This window comes from Electrophorus electricus, chromosome 3 (genome assembly GCF_013358815.1).
Source record: "Electrophorus electricus isolate fEleEle1 chromosome 3, fEleEle1.pri, whole genome shotgun sequence".
Taxonomy (NCBI): domain Eukaryota; kingdom Metazoa; phylum Chordata; class Actinopteri; order Gymnotiformes; family Gymnotidae; genus Electrophorus; species Electrophorus electricus.
Window position 1 is genome coordinate 18,575,814 of NC_049537.1, and position 19,681 is coordinate 18,595,494.

The following is a 19,681-nucleotide window of genomic DNA, read 5'->3' on the forward strand; positions in this document are numbered from 1 at the left end:
GGTGAGGGGGTAGCAAGGTGGTGAGGACGTGAGGTAAGGAATGCTATTGTGGCTTGACTAGAACAGGGAGGAATGCTACTGAAGTACAGAGTGCACTGTAGTAAGAAACACCGACATTTGTCTGGAGAGCCATCATATTTGTCGGGTTTACTTACAGGGACCTCAGGGTGAGTACAGATAGGAGCGGTAGTGAATGCTGGAGGTGGATTGTGTTGGGGAGATGTGGTCATCACTTGTATTTGGGAAGTGAGTTCTCTTAGACACTGTGCAAGTTCTGACATTTGTGCCTGTTGTTCTGCTTGTTGCTTAGCGATGGCATCCATAGAATGCCTGAATCTCATGTGTACTTGCTGATGTTGTCTGAGTAGCTGTCCTTGGTTGGTAACAGCTTCCATCAAAGTCCCTGGATCCGCTATCTGCATGGTGGCGTAGTATTCTGTGACGAGGCAAGCAAAGTCAGACACTAGCGGATAAGAGGTTCGGGTTTTATTATAATCCACATCAGTAGTCAGTGAACAAGCGAGAGTCAGAGCCAGAAAAACAAAGCCAGGGATAATCACAATCATGAAGATAAAACAATCAGAGTCGTAAACCAGGCAGAAATAAAAACAAAACCAGGCAGACTAATCCAAAGGGGCAGGCAAACCAGTAGAGAGAAATACAAAGAAAAACAGATCCAATACACAGTAGGGCAAACAGGAGAACGCTCGGTATGCACAGTGAAAACTGGTGGCAATGCTTTGTAAAAATGAGAAGGACTAGGCAAGCTTATATAAACTGGGAATAGAGAAACAGGTGATGTTAATACTCTGGAGATGATCTGACAAACTGTGATTGTATGGGTCGTTAACTGGGTGATGAACAGCACGTTGGGAATTGTAGTGTGCTTGGGACATGGGCAGCATGAAAGCAGTATAGTAGTAAGCCTTTTTGAATACAGTTATTGTAAAGAGAAGTTTGTTTTGTTTTTTTTCTGGAGTGTTATGTCACATCAAACACCTGTTCTATAACATTTTACCATCTACTTTTATTGTATTCTTAGATTGTTCTGTTTGGCTAAACACAATTCAAAGGCCTTGTAAAATAGGCTACTCATTATAACCTATGAACACATATAATTACATTAATTAAATTCAATTCTTGCTGCATAAATTTTCCATTTATTTTTAGCTATGACAATAGCCCATTATAAAATATGATGGGGGTTGACTATGTAATCTTTACTGGGAGTATATAGGATAGGAGAGGAGAGATGAAATGACTTTATTGACTTTATTGATCTGCTTAGGGAAATTAGCTTGTTACAGCAGTGCAAAAGCAAGAAAAGGGCTGCAATGTGTGGTGATGGTGACCACAGACAAATATTATATGTGTAGAGTTCATTTGCTGATGGAATGAGGAAATTGCTGTTAGTGCCTCTTCTTACACAGAGGACGGAGGAATCTGGTGCTGAAGGAGCTGGTTAAAGCCCCTCCAGACTCGTGAGAGGTGTTGTCCTGGATGGATGGCAGCTTGACTTTCATCCTCCTCGGTCCCATGTCCTCCATGAATTTCAGTGGAGAGTCCATTGACAGAGCTCACTTTCTTAACCGGCTTGTTTATTTTTTTTGTCTCTCTCCAAGATTGCACCTCTCCAGCACACCACAGCCTAGAATATAGCTGATGCTAACAGTGTCATACTACGTTCTTAACAGTGGTCTGCACACTCCAAAGAACCTCAGTCTCCTCAGGAGTTGGAGATGATTTACTCCTTCCAGGACATTAATCCAGGACATTAATCTGGACTATTTCATTGTTTATAATTTATGTCTAATATCAGAATCAGAGAGTAACACAATAGTAACAACTATCAACTATCACAGGCAGTGAGTGACACATGCCTCTACTGCACATAAAACTCCTATTCTGCTTTGAGAACAGACATAAACCAAAATAAATGTAATCATAAACTGTGTTTTAATCAACAACAGTGCAACATCAAAGTGTGTTGAGAATTTTTATTTTGCCTATCTTGGACAGAAATAAATTACTGCTACAGTAAACAGAGTATTAATTAATTACTTTACACCTTTGAGTTTGATCAGCATTCTCAGAAAGGAGAGGTACTGAGAGTTTGGCTGGCAAGGCTTTTCCAGCTTCTCCTTCTGTAACGTTGTAAGCAAAATCAGATGCTTGCAGATAAAAGGCAGGAGCTTTATTGTAACACAGATCCATAGAGGTTAAACTAGCCAGGGTCAGAACCAGAGAGATGCAGTCAAGGGTAAACACAATCATCGAGGAAAACAGTCCGAGTCCAAAAAAACGTAGAGCAAAAACACAGGCAGACAAATCCAACAAGGGGCAAGCAAAAATTGGAATCAAGAGTAACAGGAAAACCAGGTCAAAAACATATGAGATCAAAAACAGGAAAAGAATGCTCGGTATGCTCAGGTAAACTGGAGGCAATACTTCACAACAACAAACATTCTTAGAATGGCTTATATACATGTGAAACAGGTGAGGTCAATATGCAGGTGATGAGGATCTGATGAACTATCAACGATTGGATGAGTCACTCTCCTGGAGATGAACAGCATGATAGGTATTGTAGTTTGTTTGAGAGTCGGGCAGCGTGACACCTTCACTCTGACATCTGGTTGTTACTGCTGAATAGAGAACAGAGATGTGACATTCTTAACAGCACAGATTACGAGTTGGCACCTGCACTAGTCTCACAGCTACATTTTCACTCTCAGAGTTTGTCTCACTAACATATTATCAATATTAAAAAGGGCAAACGTTGAAGTGGTTGTGGCTGAACAGTTAAGGTGATGGATTAGCACTTCACTGGGGTCTCCCAAGCAGGTTTGAATCATGCTGATTAACAATAGCATGTCCTATACTATGGCACTTGCTTTCTCTCTTTCTCTCTCTTGATTGCACATTTGTAAGTGGAACCCTGTAACAGAAATTTACTGCAAGCTAAAACATGCAATTAGCACTTAGAAGGCTTTTGTCTTCAGAACAGGTGTCTGGTTAGAAATTCTTCTTCGATAACAATGTACCCTTATCATGTAAACATGTTGGATGGCTGAGTGGAGTTGTAGCATTCAAGCTGTGATCTCCCCTTGAGTTTTCTTCTCCAAAAGTCATTCTTTCAGTAATTATGACATTGTTTATGTGCATTGTATTGGCTGCTTAGATGCAGTCACCATAGTTAATGGGGTGGGCTTTAAAGACATTACACACTCTTGCCATGTTGGCTACACCTGGCATGGTCCTACAGCAGTGTTCAGCAGTGTTTGTGAATGTGTTCTTGTTCTCTCTCAGGATCTGACTCTATCCACATTTGTTTAACTTTTCAATGCCTTCTAGAAGCTTTAGGTTATATCCTTTGTGCCTATCTACAAATGAACCTTTATATCATAAGTTGTAGGTATTTAACTGAAAATTCTTCGGAAAAATAATTTCTGACTTGTTGGTATGTTTTGTATTACAAACTAGCAAGAAATACTGAGCTTTATAGTTGTACATATTACATGGTACTGTTAAAAGGCCATTAATTATCAAGTGATGTGTGGATATGTATTACATGCAGGCAACCCTACGAATGAAACTCTTGAGGAGTACACTCAGAGTAAAGACAAGAACACTGTTACTGTGAATTGGTCCTTTGCACTATATGATAAAACCAGGATAAAGTGAGTGGGTGAAAAGATAACAGATTCATTTTGAACCTAATTAGAAAATCTGAAAAGATGACTGTCAGTCGGTCATGCTGAAAGCAAAACAGTAAGTGCAAACATGCTTTGATGTCAGCTCACCCACTATCTCTCACAGTTATACATGTTTTTGCCTTATGTCACTAAGGCATTGTCATCTTTATAGCCAACAATTAAGATTTAATCAGAGCAACTGTTGTAACTTTTCCTCATTAAGATGAGAGGCTTTGATAGCAGAAGCTCATTGCCATCTGTATTCAGCTGCGTGTCCGCCAGGCATGGCCCCCCTTTACTTAGGTCCTATTTCCTTCCCTCCATCTTCAAATTAAACATTTCAGCTCACCCCCAGTCATTTTTAAACCTTTGATTATTAGATTGGAATTTATAGCAAATATGCTGACATTAAGAGCATGTCTAAATTCCAGTGGTGGTTTTGTTTACTGTTGCTGTTTCTTAAAGCCCAAAAAAATTCAGTGACTTTCTTACTGATGACAGGGCATAGACCCACTAAAACGCAAACTCTCAACAGAAGACCCAGCACTCCACATGCAATCACTTATACTGTGCTCATTATTTTAGATCAGGCTAGAGATAATGCCCAACTTTCCAGAGTGAGAGAAATACAACAGTAGTCAAAAGGCCCAGCATAAAACTATTACTGTCTTCTTTACCTGACACTTGTATGCAAAGCAACTAACATTTACAACTGAAAACAGCTTGAACAATTACAGGTTTAGGGCCTTGCTCAGGGGGCCAACAGTGGCAGGACTTGAACTAGCAACATTCAAATTACTAGTCAAGTACCTTAGCCACTGAGTTACTTTTGCCACCTTCTACATAGAGTACATCTGTATTTTGAGTATGTCGTTTGTAACAACTCATCTTTCAATTTGACCTGTAATTTGATTTTGTTTAATAGCATTTAGATTATTAATGGCTGTTTTCACTTACTGTTTTACTTCTGACTTGCACCAGAAAATTAAAGCCAGGAGAAACCAGGAAACAAACACAGACACTGGGTGTTGGCTTTTATTTGACCAATAGTTGGCAGAGTGGAGCTCTACCACACATCTCTGGGCTATATTTGCATCTTATGAAGATTATATTTCAACATGGTTCAAGCTTCACTCTCATCTTATATGCACACAACAAAATTATTATTACTAGTCTTTTTCAGGGACTCAAACCTGAGAAAAACACTATTGTCTGCAGAATTTGAGCTGCATAATTGATGCCATCCCATTCTGTGTATGCAAGAAATTCATGATAAGATGATGATTACATCAAGGTTAAACAGTTTTTAAGCCAGCACTCACTCACATAGTAGGAATGCCAGTAGGTAATTTCCACACTTACAAAATTCCTTGATTTTATATATTGTATATTATTTCTATTGATATCTATTGATTTTTTATTTATTTATTTTCCCAGTCTTCATGTCAGCAGTTTCCAGCTTTTCTCTTGGCCATCTTATTGTGTGTACTGGGTATTTGTTGACTGGCAGGACAAACTTGTTTATGGCTTTGATCTCATTATTTACATTGAATTGGCTCTTGAGGCCTTGCCTTATCCTATGGAGGAACTTGGATGTTGCTGTCCTTCTCATTTTTGCCTCATGGATCCCATGCAAATTGAAGATTCCCCAGGTATTAGAGGTTGTATTCCAGGTTTGCTATTAGCCTTCTAGTAGTTCAGCTACTTCTATCCTGATCACTTTTCTTCTTTTTACTATCAGCTGACCACACACGTCCTCAGCCTGAATTATATTCTTATGCTGTAGGTCTTGATAAGGTGGATCAGTAAGTCAGTAACTATTAGTAACTATTTCTAACATGGCATACAGCTTGATGTCATCCATATATCACTCTTTTTGGAATTCCTTAACTTTATTGTACAGCGCTTTGGTTGACATCCTGTTGTCTTTAAACATGCTATATAAAGTTGACTTCACTTGATTTGACTAATGATAGTTCCAGTTTGAATCTGTATCCATACACAGGATTATGCAGATTCAGGATTATGCAGAGCAGCAGAGGGGACAGTGCATCTCCTTAGTGTACACCACAATAATCACCTGGGCTATTGTCTTCAATTGGTTTCTAGTGTTGTCCTCCAGTGTTCCACTGAGTTTTGGATGAAAGCCCATATGGTCTCATTAGGTTTATACAGGGCTATGCATTCAGGTATCCAGGTTTGAGGAGTCCTGTGCTTTCTTATAGTTGAACCAGGAAATCCTTGGGTTGGTATGTTTGGTCTTGGTGGACAGCTCTGTCTGTCAGTAGATGGTGCTTTGAGCCTCTGGTGTTTTTATCCATCCCCTTCTGAGCAGTGCTTATATACTTGCACATGCTCATTCAGTTTAGCTGCTAGTATTGATACAACTGATAGTGACTGATAGTGAGTGTGGACTTTGTTGGGATCTTGCATGACCAGAACTAGTCTTCCTTGTGTTAGCGATCCCAGAGGGGGGTGGGGGGTGGGGGGATAGGGTAGCTAACAGCTGGTTCATTTCTTCTATTCATCCATGCTCTTAGTTTCTTTAGGTCATCTCTACAGACATCTGCTGTTGTACTCCTGACTACTTCCTACTTTGAGAGATTATGATTCTCTGCTTTAAAATCTCTTAACCGCTAAGCATTGGTGTTATGTGATGATTCGTTCTCCCATATGCTCTTCCATTTCAGTTCTGTTACAGCTGTGGGTTGAGCTGCAGTCCAACAGAGATCTGATGCATTGCAACTTTGGATGGTGCTTTGTTGAAGAAGAAATGTATTTTTTTGGCAGCTGCTTCTTTTGCGCTTCTCGGCAGTCTGGATGTCAATGCTGTTAAGCTGTATGCAGCAGACTTCATGACCTCACTTTTTGGTCCCCCAATATATATATATATGGAGGTGCACTCCTAGGAACAGCAAAATTATTGCACCGCACTGTCAGACTCTCAGGTCTCTGGTAGAAGGCTGGAATGTAAGTATATGACCACCCAACAGATGGAAGACAGCAATTTGTGATGTGTGTGTGTGTGTGTGTGTGTGTGTATATATATATATATATATATATATATATATATATATACACACATGCACACAAAACAATTATATCAATTTACAAAATGCAAAGTGAGCAAACAAAAGAAAAATCTAAATCAAATCAATATTTGGTGTTACTACCCTTTGCCTTCCAACCAGCATCAATTCTTATAGGTACACATAGGCACAATGTCAGGGAATTTGTAGGATTATAGTCAGGTGTATGATCAACCAATTATACCAACCAGGTGCTAATGATCATCAATTTCACATGTAGGTTGAAACACAGTGATTAACTGAAACATAATCAGCTGTGTAGGAGACTTCAAACTGGGTAAGGAATAGCCAAACTCTGCTACCAAGGTGAGGTTGTGGAAGACAGTTTCATGTCATAGGTCATACACCATGGCAAGACTGAGCACAGCAACAAGACACAAGGTAGTTATACTGCACCAACAAGGGCTCTCCCAGACAACGATGAGGATGGTAGTCACAGTGGTCAGCCAAGGAAAATTAATGCAGCAGATGCAAAACACATCAAGCTTATTTCCCTTCAAAATCAAAAGATGTCCAGCAGTGCCATCAGCTCAGAACTGGCAGAAACCAGTGGGACCCAGGTACACCCATTTACTGTCCAGAGAAGTCTGGCCAGAAGTGGTCTTCATGGAAGAGTTGCAGCCAAAAAGCTATACCTCCGACATGGAAACAAGGTCAAGCGACTCAACTATGCATAAAATCATAGGATCTGGGGTGCAGAAAAATGGCAGCAGGCGGTCTCGGCGGATGAATCAAAATTTGAAATATTTTCCTGTAGCAGAAGACAGTTTGTTCGCCGAAGGGCTGGAGGGCAGTACAATAATGAGTGTCTGCAGGCAACAGTGAAGCATGGTGGAGGTTCCTTGTATCCATAGAAGATCTGTGGTTAGTTCTCCAAGATGTTTAGAACAACTTCAAAAACTGTGTACAAGTGTACCTAGAAGAATTGATACTGTTTTGAAGGCAAAGGGTGGTTACACCAAATATTGATTTGATTTAGATTTCTCATCTGTTTACTGCATTTTGTTAATTGATAAAAATAAACTATTAACACTTCCATTTTTGAAAGGATTCTTACTTTACAGCATTTTTTCATACCTGCCTAAAACCTTTGCACAGTACTGTGTATATATATGTATCCATGATATCTTACAATTAGGAAATTCTACAATTGCACAAGCTGATCGTCTGAAAGGCAGACAAACTCTGTCATCTGAAAATCTGCTCAGTCATATCTCAAATGTGGGTAAAAGGCTCTTAAAAGGAAAGGGAATACCCAGGAGTGATTGACCTTCTGGTTTACTCCGAACAAGTTTTCAGCAGGGAATCATCTCCCAACACTCTGTTCTTTATTACAACACAAATGAACTCTTATGATATAATAAACCAAATAAAACCATAATAAACTAATCCAAACATAACATTACTGGCTCTGGGTTCACTGAATACAGAAAATCCATCTATGCAATCCGTGCTCAAGATGAAAAGTTTAATGTCACCTGTTATTTAATTTGGCTCTTTAAAGCATTCCATTATTTACTTATCAAAAAGAAGAACAAAATGTCCAAGAGTCACTGTATATATACTGCTGTAGCTGCAGTATAGAGTGCATTACAATCACTTCTATTACAGCATCTGAATCACTCTAATGCTTGTCAACACATTACTGCCATAGCTTCAGCCTCATTTGTGTTCAATAAAATGCAGTGTAAATTAGGTGAGGGGTGCGCTTGTTTACGTAGCTAAGGTCAGTAACTGCACTTCATAGCCAAGAGCTTCACACCTGTTAGGACCACTGTTTTTCAGCTTTTATGTGTTTTGAGGACATTAAAGCGATTTCCCCTGCAGTGTACATTCTGAAACGAACTGTCAAACAATTGGATAAAGATCAATGTTTGAAAGATGTAGATTTTTTGTTTATTTTTTTAATTGTAAATTGGGGAATCATAACCTTTCTTGCAACTCACAGTAGCACATGCTAGTCATAGTATTTAGAGGATAGGCATTAAAATGAACCTTCAAGAAACAAGGTGAAAAGATTATAATTCATATGTAAAAAAAAACAAAAAAAACACCAACTAACTGAATGTCTGTGTATAAAGTGAGTTTAATGTGTCTTTGCCACTGAAATTTCAAACACCCACCAGAAACAAGTTGTTAGTTATGCCTTATCTGTCCATGTGTTTGATGAATGGCTTCAGTAGCCACCTCTCTGGCCTTGGTTTGTTCCCTCCATGTCCTTGGAGCACCCTGGGGCTTCCGTAAACTGCTTCATTGTTTATAAGAATAGAGGGAAGGGCTTTGATGGATGGTTCTGTGTTCTGCAAGATCACAGGAGTTTGGGGGGTGGGGGTGGCTTATGAGCTTGGTTTTGCAAAAATGCAGTCAGCTTGATTAGGGCTTGATGTGGAGCATTTGCTGTATGATAGTGCATTTATGTTCTAATTTGAAGGTGATGGTCTGCATTACCAATGATTTGGATTGGTAGCATGCCGGAAGACTTTACAAAAAGAAATAAATCATGTTTTAAACTTAAGACAACAGAATCTGCTAGTTCCTGTTATGACAAAAGACATCATGCTAAGATAACAACTAGCTGACAAATAAAATTGAAAAAAATAAACTGAAAGGAGCTGTTATGTTAACTTTTGTTGCAGTGTCTATTGAAAAGTCATTCGGGAATGATTGACATAGTGTTATGATAATTGTCATTATACACATGATAAAATGTCAAATATCCTGTGCCAAACCATTACATTTTCATATAGAGCCCAGCCTAGTCACTTCATACTAGAAACCATAACCTCGAAAATTTTTCTCAGGGGTCAGGTAGATCTCCATTTGTCTGTGTTTTGCCAAATTAAATCCATGACACATTCAAGAGGCTCAGTTTGGCACTTCAGTCACACCCCCTCCAAACTCACTTTTAAACCAGCACATACAAAACCTCGTTAGATTTAAACTCACATTAGTCACCTCTCTGCACCACAGCAGCTAGGGGATTATTTTCTCTACATTTACCTACTGCGCTAACCAATAACGTACTAACCTGTGAAATCCATATTGGCCTCCCCAGCAACTAAGACTGTACCCAACCTCACTGGTACCATACTCAGTGCAGCCAGTTCCATATGAAACTTATCTACTACACTATCAAGCATTTCCCAACACAGAACATCCATACTTGCTTCCCCAGTGACAAAGGCCATACCCAGCCCCACTGGCACCGTTAATGCCATGACATGACATGACAATGACATGGCACAACTATCCACTCACCTGCCCAGTCCTCCACATACCTGAGACAATGAACACCTCAGCCATTCCATCTTTATAGTGCATGTCCCAGCTAGCCTGTGATCTCCTCATCCACAACCGCTGACTTGCCCTTTCAGCTACCTCAGATAATTCCTTCATAGCAACTCTTATCTTACAGCTTCTAAAACACAAGCTGGGATGTGCCAGACGTATCTACAAATTCCCTAGAACCTGCTTCTGCTGAGCTATACACCTGCCACCCAAGTTCTCTCACCTCAGCCAACAAGTCTGTGTTTTTCAGCTTTTTCTTTGCTTCCATGCTTCCTTCCATTTTTTTTGTGCACCGCATATTCAAATGGGACTGTTAACTCTATAAAATAAACCCATTTTAAATGATAACACAGATTGCTGTCATTACTGATTGCATATGCTATCTTGAGCATAAGGCACTATTATGTCATTCCTATATTGTAGAGTCAATGTTCTGAACAGTTGCCTGGCTATGTAATCAACATTCATTTCATTGTGCAGTCTTGGCAGCAATAATCTATTTCTACCCCCATATTTAACTACATGTCCCATCATGCTTTGCAAAGGGCTCAGTTCTGTTCTGTCAAATTCAGGGAATAAATAAATAAATAAATAAATAAATAGACACAAGTAAATTTTGAAAATGCATCACATTAATTTTTGGGAAAAAAAACATTCTGAAAAAATCTGTGTGCAAGCATGCATGTTTGTGTATGTGCACTGATGTGGTAAAGCTAAGCTCAGAGTGCTAAGAGCTAAACCTGTCATCTTCTAAATCAATCCGAGAGCCTGGCAACTGCACAGCTTGGCGCCTGAAGATTTATTGAGCCCCAAGGGGCCTCCTGCACCAGGATCTTAGAGTTATATGACCAGGAGAGCAAGAAGGTCTATTTACTTAGGTGCAATAGTAATCACCTATTAGCCCCTTTCTGTAGAAGGAGGCCTGCACTAGCTAGCTTCCCATGGGTTAGTTTGCTGTAGTGTTGAAAGGAGCTGAGTATGAGAACTGTAAAGGAGCTACTTGTGTTAGAAAGTGGGGAGCAAGAGGATGGAAGCAATTACCAGTGTGAGAGTGCCTGGGACAGGGCCAGAGGCACAGAGAATCAATCCACATTTTTTCCTTCTTTTGGGAGCAAAGCCCATGACAAGGTGCCCCCTGGTGGTGGATTTTTAGGACAATGCTTTGTAGCAACATGTGAAGGTTCCAAGTCCTCCTCAGCAACCCAGACCAAAGCAGGTTTTCCCCTGTTGTATATAAATGTTAAATATTTTACACTGCGAACCATGCCTGAAATGGTAAATGTGAAATCCCCCTATAAGAACATTCTTTGCTCTGAAATAAAACCTTGCTTGAAGAGAAGTTTCTAGTTATTTGGAGGCTAGAGTGGATGCACTGTCATTGACAGTGGTGTGTGTTTGGCCTGCATGTCCATGGCCTGCTTGGCTTCAGTGGTCTGTTTCTTCAGTAATGAAGACGAGTAGAGGGAGGGTAACTGTGCAATAGCACCACTATCCACTATTAATGCTCCCATTTATTAACGAACTGCACAGGCTGTGATAGAGATAAGGAGTAATAGCATTATTGCCACTCTGCTGCAATTATCATAGATATTTATTCAGTTTTATCAATGACATGGTCATTCTTATTCATAGATGAGAGACAGAGGGAACAGAATTAGTGGTTGTCTGAAAATTATTATCTAAAAGTGGAACATGAAGATTTTGTTGAAAAGGGTATATTCTAATTAGAAATCAGAAATGGTTGTAGAACATTTGTAGGTACAAATACTTAAAGGTGTGCTTAAAGAATAATTATGCAGCGGTGTGAAAAGGTGTTTGCCCCCTTCCTGATATTTTTTTTTTTTGCATGTTTGTCACACTTAAATGTTTCAGATAATCAAACAAATTTAAATATAAAACAAAGATAACACAATTAAACACAAAACACAGTTTTTAAAATGAAGGTTTTTATTATTAAGGGAAAAAAATCCAAACCTACATGGCCCTGTGTGAAAATGTTATTGTTCCCCCTTAAAACATAAATTAACTGTAGTTCATCACATCTTTGGAAAGCTGAGTTAAATTTCTCTAGCCACACTCAGGCCTGATTACTGCCACACCTTTTCTTAATCAAGAAAACACTTAAATAGGACCTGCCTGACAAAGTGAAGTAGACCAAAAGATCAACAAAAGTTAGACAGCATGCTGTAATCCAAAGAAATTCAGGAACAAATGAGATAGATCTCAATTATTATGTATCAGTCCAGAAAAGGCTATAAAGCCATTTCTAAAGCTTTGGGACTCCAGCGAACCACAGTGAAAGCCATTATCCACAAATGGCGAAAACATGGAACAGTGGTGAACCTACCCAGGATTGGCCGACCGACCAAAATTACCCCAAGAGCGCAGCGACAACTCATCCAAGAGGTCACAAAAGACCCCAAAACAAGTCCAAAGAACTGCAGGCCTCACTTGCCTCAGTGAAGGTCAATGTTCATGACTCCACCATAAGAAAGAGACTGGGCAAAAATGGCCTGCATGGCAGAGTTCCAAGACGAAAACCACTGCTGAGCAGAAGAACATAAAGGCTCGTCTCAGTTTTGCCAGAAAACATCTTGATGATCCCCAAGACTTTTGGGAAAATACTCTGTGGACTGACAAGACAAAAGTTGAACTTATTGGAAGGTGTATGTCCCATTACATCACGTGTAAAAGTAGCACAGCATTTCAGAAAAGGAAAATCATACCAACAGTGAATTATGGTGGTGGTAGTGTGATGGTCTTGGGCTGTTTTGCTGCCTTAGGACCTGGAAGACTTGCTGTGGTAAATGGAACCATGAATTCTGCTGTCTACCAAACAATCCTGAAGGAGAATGTCTGGCCATCTGGTCGTGACCTCAAGCTGAAGCGCACTTGGGTTCTGCAGCAGCACAATGATCCAAAACACACCAGCAAGTCCACCTCTGAATGGCTTTAAGAATAACAAAATGAAGACTTTGGAGTGGCCTAGTCAAAGTCCTGACCTGAATTGGACTGAGATGGCAGTTCATGCTCGAAAACCCTCAAATGCAGCCGAATTACAACAATTCTGCAAAGATGAGTGGGCCAAAATTCCTCCACAGCACTGTAAAAGACTCAGTGCCAGTTATTGCAAACGCTTGATTGTAGTTGTTGCTGCTAAGGGTGGCCCAACCAGTTATTAGGTTTAGGGGGCAATCACTTTTTTACACAGGGTCATGTAGGTTTGGATTTTTTTCCCTTAATAATAAAAACCTTCATTTTAAAAACTGCGTTTTGTGTTTAATTTTGTTATCCTTTGTCTAATATTTAAATTTGTTTGATGATCTGAAACATTTAAGTGTGACAAACATGCAAAAAAATAAGATATCCGGAAGGGGGCAAACACTTTTTCACACCACTGCATATTATGTGACCTATGCGTGTAGGACGGATATGGGTTGCAAAGAAAATGAAAGTCTTCTAACATTAAAAATACATTTTCCTCCCAAATTCTGATCCTGGTTAAGTGATTCACAATAAATATCATATTTACTCATTTCAGTTCATAACACCACAAACATTAACCTTAATGTCATTACACAATCTAAATGGTCCTGGTTCATAGCCCTCCCACTTGTCATTCACATTTTTTTAGAAGAAAATATAATAACTTTGGATTTAATTATTGAAATGCAATTTAATAAATATGTACATGATAAATTATTAATTTGGAACATATTTTCTACAATTTCCAAAGTGCATAACCAAGGTTTTTCCCCTTCCTTTCTGGAGGTGAAGGCTGCCTACTTGACAACCCTAGTGAAAAGCTTGCTGTGACAGTGAAGCAGGATTGAAACCCAAGTGCTGAACCAAAAAATGTTTATTTGGAGAATGCAAACAAGAGAGAAAAAAGGCTTTGTGAAACAGGCTTTGAGCATGTTGGGGACCTTCAGTGCGATGCACTGGACTTGGACACCTATGGAGTTTAAATAGGCAGATAAATGAAGAACAGGTGTGCGTGATAATTCAATAAGTGGGTGATTGGACTCTTGCTCCTGGCACAGACATTGCTGGAGGCTATGTAGTTGATTATGTCTCACTGCCTGGATGGCCACCAATACTGGGTTGTGAGCAGTTAGCCTGCATGCATCAATCCAAGGTGGCCTGTTCTCAGAGAGTTTTGCAACCATGATTGAAAAGTCAAACTGGAAAAAGATGCACCACCTGGCCTGGCATCCATTTGGAGGTTTTTATGGTGGTTTATGATCAGAAAGGGATGTTGGGATAGCTCTAACCAGTGCCTCCATTCCTCAGTGGCTAGTTTGCTGGCCAGCAGCTCTGTCTCCCACACACTATTTCTGCTCTGCAACTGGCAGTTTCTTAGAGCAGGTTCTTGGGCCCCTGGCTTGAGTTTTTGGGCATTTCCTAAACGCTGAGAAGCCACTGCTCCTGTGCCCACATCAGAAGCATCCACCTCTGTGATGAAGGACCTAGCAGGATCAGGATGTTGGAGGAATGGGGTGGTGGTGGTGACAGCTCTTTTAAGCTCCTCAAAGGTTTCCCCCATGGAATAGTTGGTGAGAGGATCGGCCTTAGCACTAAAATCCCTTTAAAAAATGCTTATAGAAGTTGGTGAATCACAGAAAGTGCTATAGGTCACAGCTGTTCACTGCCTCCACCTTAGTCTCCTGTATCCATACACCAGCTCTGTCTGAGGTTTATGACTAGATAGCTAAGGTGGAACTCACATCTCCACTTTGCAGTATAGGTTGTTCTACAAGAGTGCAGATTACTAGGCATACATTGCAGATGTGTTGGTCAAGGGAAGTGATTAGACCAGGATGTCAAACACTGACAGATATACCCAGAGGACCTCATCAACACCTAAAAAATGGAAGGTGCCATGGCCTGGTAATAAAGAGAACCAAATACTCATAGTGGCCAGAAAACATGCTGAAAGCAGACATCCATTTGTGACCTTCCTTAACCCTGATGAGGCACTGCATAGATCCAACTCTGTATTGAGTTCACCTAAGCTGATCAAGGACTGTGGGAATGAGAGGTAAGGGATGAGGGGAATTTCACCAGAAGGGAATTTAGGCCCCTGTAGTCTAGGAAGGGCCTCAGCCCACTGTCCTTCTTTATGAAGATGCTAGCTGACACAGGGGAGGAGGAGAGGTGGATGTACTCCTGCACATATTGCTCCATCACTCAGTTCTCCCCCTGGAACAAAAGAATAGAAGAGGGCAGGTGTTGTCTAATAGCTTGACTGAGTAGTCAGTTTTTTCTATGTGGGGGAAGCTGTATGGGCTGAATAAATCTGTGAGGTCTTGATAGGGAGCTAGGATGGAGATGTCAGATGCAGCATTAGGACTGTCAGTGGAGGTTGAGTGGAAGGACAGAGCCACAGGTATAAAACAGTGAGTGTGGCAATGGGGTGACCATTTGAGCACAAAGTTGCTCTGCCAGGAAAGTCCAAGAGGGATGGGATGCAAGGAAGAAACAGTAACTAAAAAATAAGTGTGGTCTAAATGTAGGGTGCTGGTTTGCAAAAGAATAAGGGGGCAGGGGTCTGAAATCCTTCCCCACAGGCAGCATCTCCTTCATGCTGTTCAGCCAGTGCATGGCTGATGAGTTTCCCTGCCACTCCAGAGTCCATTAGCTCTGAAACATAAACAATGACCCTTGTACAAAATAGTATTTGACAAGATGAACAAAAAAAGTAAACTGGGGGGCAACTGCTCACCTTTGTTAGTAGACACACTGGCAGATGGAGAAAGAGGGTGGAGAGGACAGGGAGAGAGGTCTGCATTGCCATAGAATAGGCAGAGGTGCAGCCCGTCCAGCTTCCGAGCTTCCTCACCACAGGAGAGATTGGCTTGCAGCTCTCCGCTTAAGCCAGCCACAAAGACATCAAAGGCTTCTTCATTGTAGAGTGTTGTAGTGGTCAGTATTCAAAGGCATAATCTTTTGAGATGCAGCAGGCCTCTACCACAGGCCCTATTCTGCTTTGGATGTTGGAAGATAGGCTTAAATGGTTTTACAAAGTTGGGATAGGTATGCTTCAGTGGCAAGCTGCTCATCACCAGTGCGGTGCTGCCAGCATCTGTTGCTCGTTACTGATAGCACCCTAAAGGCTGACTGCCTCACCCACTAATACTGCACTCATTGCATTCCTTTGGTCTGGCTTCACATTCTGTGACATAGCGAAGCAAGAGCAAAACTGAACTCAAACAACAAAATACAGAATTGCAGAATACAAACAACAAAAGAGAAAACAGCTTTGTGAAACAGAAGTGGACAAACAGGCATTGCAAAATCTTTGTGAATAATAGGGCCCTTCAATGCAAAGCACTGAACTCAGGCACCTGTGGGTGTTTAAACAGGCAGACAAATTAGGAACAGGTGTGAGTGATAATTCAATAAATGGGAGATGGGGGAATGGCTGAGTGCTGTGATTGATGTGTGTGTTATGTGAATGCTGGCTGGATACCAGCTAGAGCATGACACTTTCGATGCGACGGGATCTAAAGTGAGTTTTAACTATGGGTAGTATATGTAAATGGGAGGGGGTAGGTGAGCTAGGCCTCTTTGTAAATCCTAATATCTTGGCACATATAATTAACAACAATTTATGTGTATGCTTGTATTATAGTATATGTGAAATAACAGTCTTTGCACTCTGTGTTCTCATATTACCTCTTGTAATGGGCACACAGGTCACATCATCTCCTTTTTCCACACCATTCTGTGCCTGAAGGTGAATCTTGATGTGCATTTGCGGAATAGCCACTCCTCCCCATATCTTGACAGATGGGCTGCTTTCCAGCTGTCTGCCTTATGTGTGCTGTCCACAGCTCCCTCACCAGCACTTTCAAGAACACAGGTCTGTCTCTTGTGTGTCATTCCTCTATAATCTATGTGTTGTACTGTGGACGCAGCAAGGCCACTCAGGCTAGGTACATCAACAACCCTGGACCAGAGTGCCATCAGCTGTCATCTGGTATGTCCCGTCCACACCTTCTTTGGTTTCCTATGATATTTGATCATTTATGGCTTCTTCCACAGTCTGCAGGCATACTACTGATAATGCACTGTGCTTTACTTTACTTTCAATGTTTCTTTGGAACATGGCTGACTGTCCTTGTGAAAGTTGTATGTTGAGCTGTGTACAACTCGGTACTTGCTGGTTTTTATCTGGCAGAGAAGTATTCAATTGGCCATCATGCAAACCTTTTTCACACAGGGTTTCTGACATCAAAATGATGAGGCAATTGTCCATGGTAATCTTGGAGCCAGTGTTCTTATATCTAATGCATAAGAGATTATTAATTACAGCTCTAAGGTTCTTCTTTAGTCCCCATGTAACAAGGTCTGCAAACAGCTCCCTGCTACAACACATCACAGCTCTTCTCAAAGCTGGACAACAATTTACCACCACCATTTTACTTTCTTCAGCATGCATTTTATGATTTCTTCAGTCATTCTTGAGTGAACAGATCTTAAGTATTTAGGATGACATAATGCACATTCCTAGTACAGGCACAGGTTTGCTACTGCTTATGTTGTGTCTGGGTTTTCACTGGAGCAGCTGTCCTTTAACCCAATAAGTGCAATTACATGTTCATCGTAAAGTATGCTCTATGTTTTAATCTACCCTGTTTTTTGATTAATAATAGAATCTTCCTACTGAGTCATTTGTAGTTTCATGTGGAAAATCTGGAATCTCAATGCCTGAAAAATCTGAACCTTCATTTAAACAAAATAAATAAAAGAATCCCAAAACATAGGGATAAAGGTGTTTTAATATAGACAATTCCTTCCAACAAAAAGTAGTAGCACAGTAATAGTAGTAGACTCTATATACAGTCTATGGCTACATCCAAAATCACATACATCTTTATTACATTGTATGGCAAAATAGTACTTCACTTCAATAGTGACAATTCAAAGTATGAACACTGGACCCAATTCAATCCCATGACTGTGATGTTCTGTGGGATGTTTCTGAAGCCAAACCAAACAATACAAAATTGGCGGATGACAACAAAGCAGTTTTTAAGTATAACAAAATGTCATCAGCGATTTGTGCACCCATTATTATAAAATTATTCTGTGAAATGTTTATTAGCATGATATGTGCCAAAGTCAAAGTGTAAATGTGCTGAAATATTGATTTTCGGTTATTTGATAAGCAGCAGCAATGCTGTTTGAATAACTGTTAGCTAGATAACTAGGTTGTCAATGTTGTCAACACGGTTCAAGACATTTTGTTCTTTGTGGCTGTGACCAAAATCTCACACTTCTATACTAAATACTATGCCAAAATATTACTTCTGGGATAGTCAGTGTGTCTGAAACCTTAGTATTTGCAGTTAGTAATCAAAAAGCACATGGATTATATACTATGTCAGGTGAAAATCTAAAATCTGAACACTATTCAATCTCATGATTCTATTGTCCTGTGAGGTGTCTGAAGCCAATCCAAACCATACAAAATGGCAGATGTCAATGAAAGCGTTTTCAAGTGTAAGTATAATGCTTAATAACACAGGTGATTCATGTGCCAATTATTTTTCAAGACTCGTGGAGACCATTAGTTTTGCAGAAAGACTAAATATAGCTGCAAAAAGAGCATGTTGTCCAGTCCATGACATTCAGATTTGTACTTTTTCTTTATTATTTTCTGATTCCCCTGATACTCATGATGCAACTTTTGAAGTGCTTTATAATCTATAAATTGAATCGAATCGTGTTATACTATGAAAATGTCTGGAGCATTTAGTTTCTGCCTGGGTGACACAGGGCACAGGGGTTATCCTTTAAACAGATTAAAGAACATTTATAATAGTTAAACATTTATAATAGCATTCACATGCTGCTTGCTTGAGATATATGGGACAGACCAAATACAAAGGAAGTCACTACACAGAGAGAGGAAATAATAATCAGGTTTATAGTCTTCTCTTAGATACCCATACTGCATAGCTCCCATCATAAGCTTTTTTTTTTTTTTGGAATATGTAGTCTGGAACTGCTTCCCAAAATAAGAGTTTTTTGAACATAAAAATGTACAGACTAGTCTTATTGGTTCCAGAAGACAATAGCTCAGGTTACAGATGGTATGTGTGCTCTAATACATGGTCACTATAAAGCACTAACACTCATATTGGTTAGAGACTACCCCTAGAGAATTTACTCTGCACACATGCCACATTTTTTATGTTACTGAAGATGACTGAATCTATGCAGCAATCAATAGCACAGCAGAGAAAACACTGATTTCAAGGTCCTTTTGGCCTTTCTAATAATGTTTCTAATAGTTTTGGCATTGGAGCACAATAAATTTATATCAGATTTTTATGTTGCTTAGTGGTTTTGAGTCCCATGTGGGGTTTAGATCTCGTTTAATTATTATAGTGGAACTGGGTGGAGTGTCTCATGGGTTATATTTGCCTTGAAGTCAAAGACTGAATGGAAGCAAGACAGCCGCATCTGTGTCTCTGTGGATGTACCCAGAATGGAAAGGCTGAGTGGCTGTCATGTTAACAAGACTCCTGTAATCTTTGGCAGATTTATGGAAAATTAAAACTCAGTTCCCTGGGATATAAAAGATTCCCTTGTTCTTAA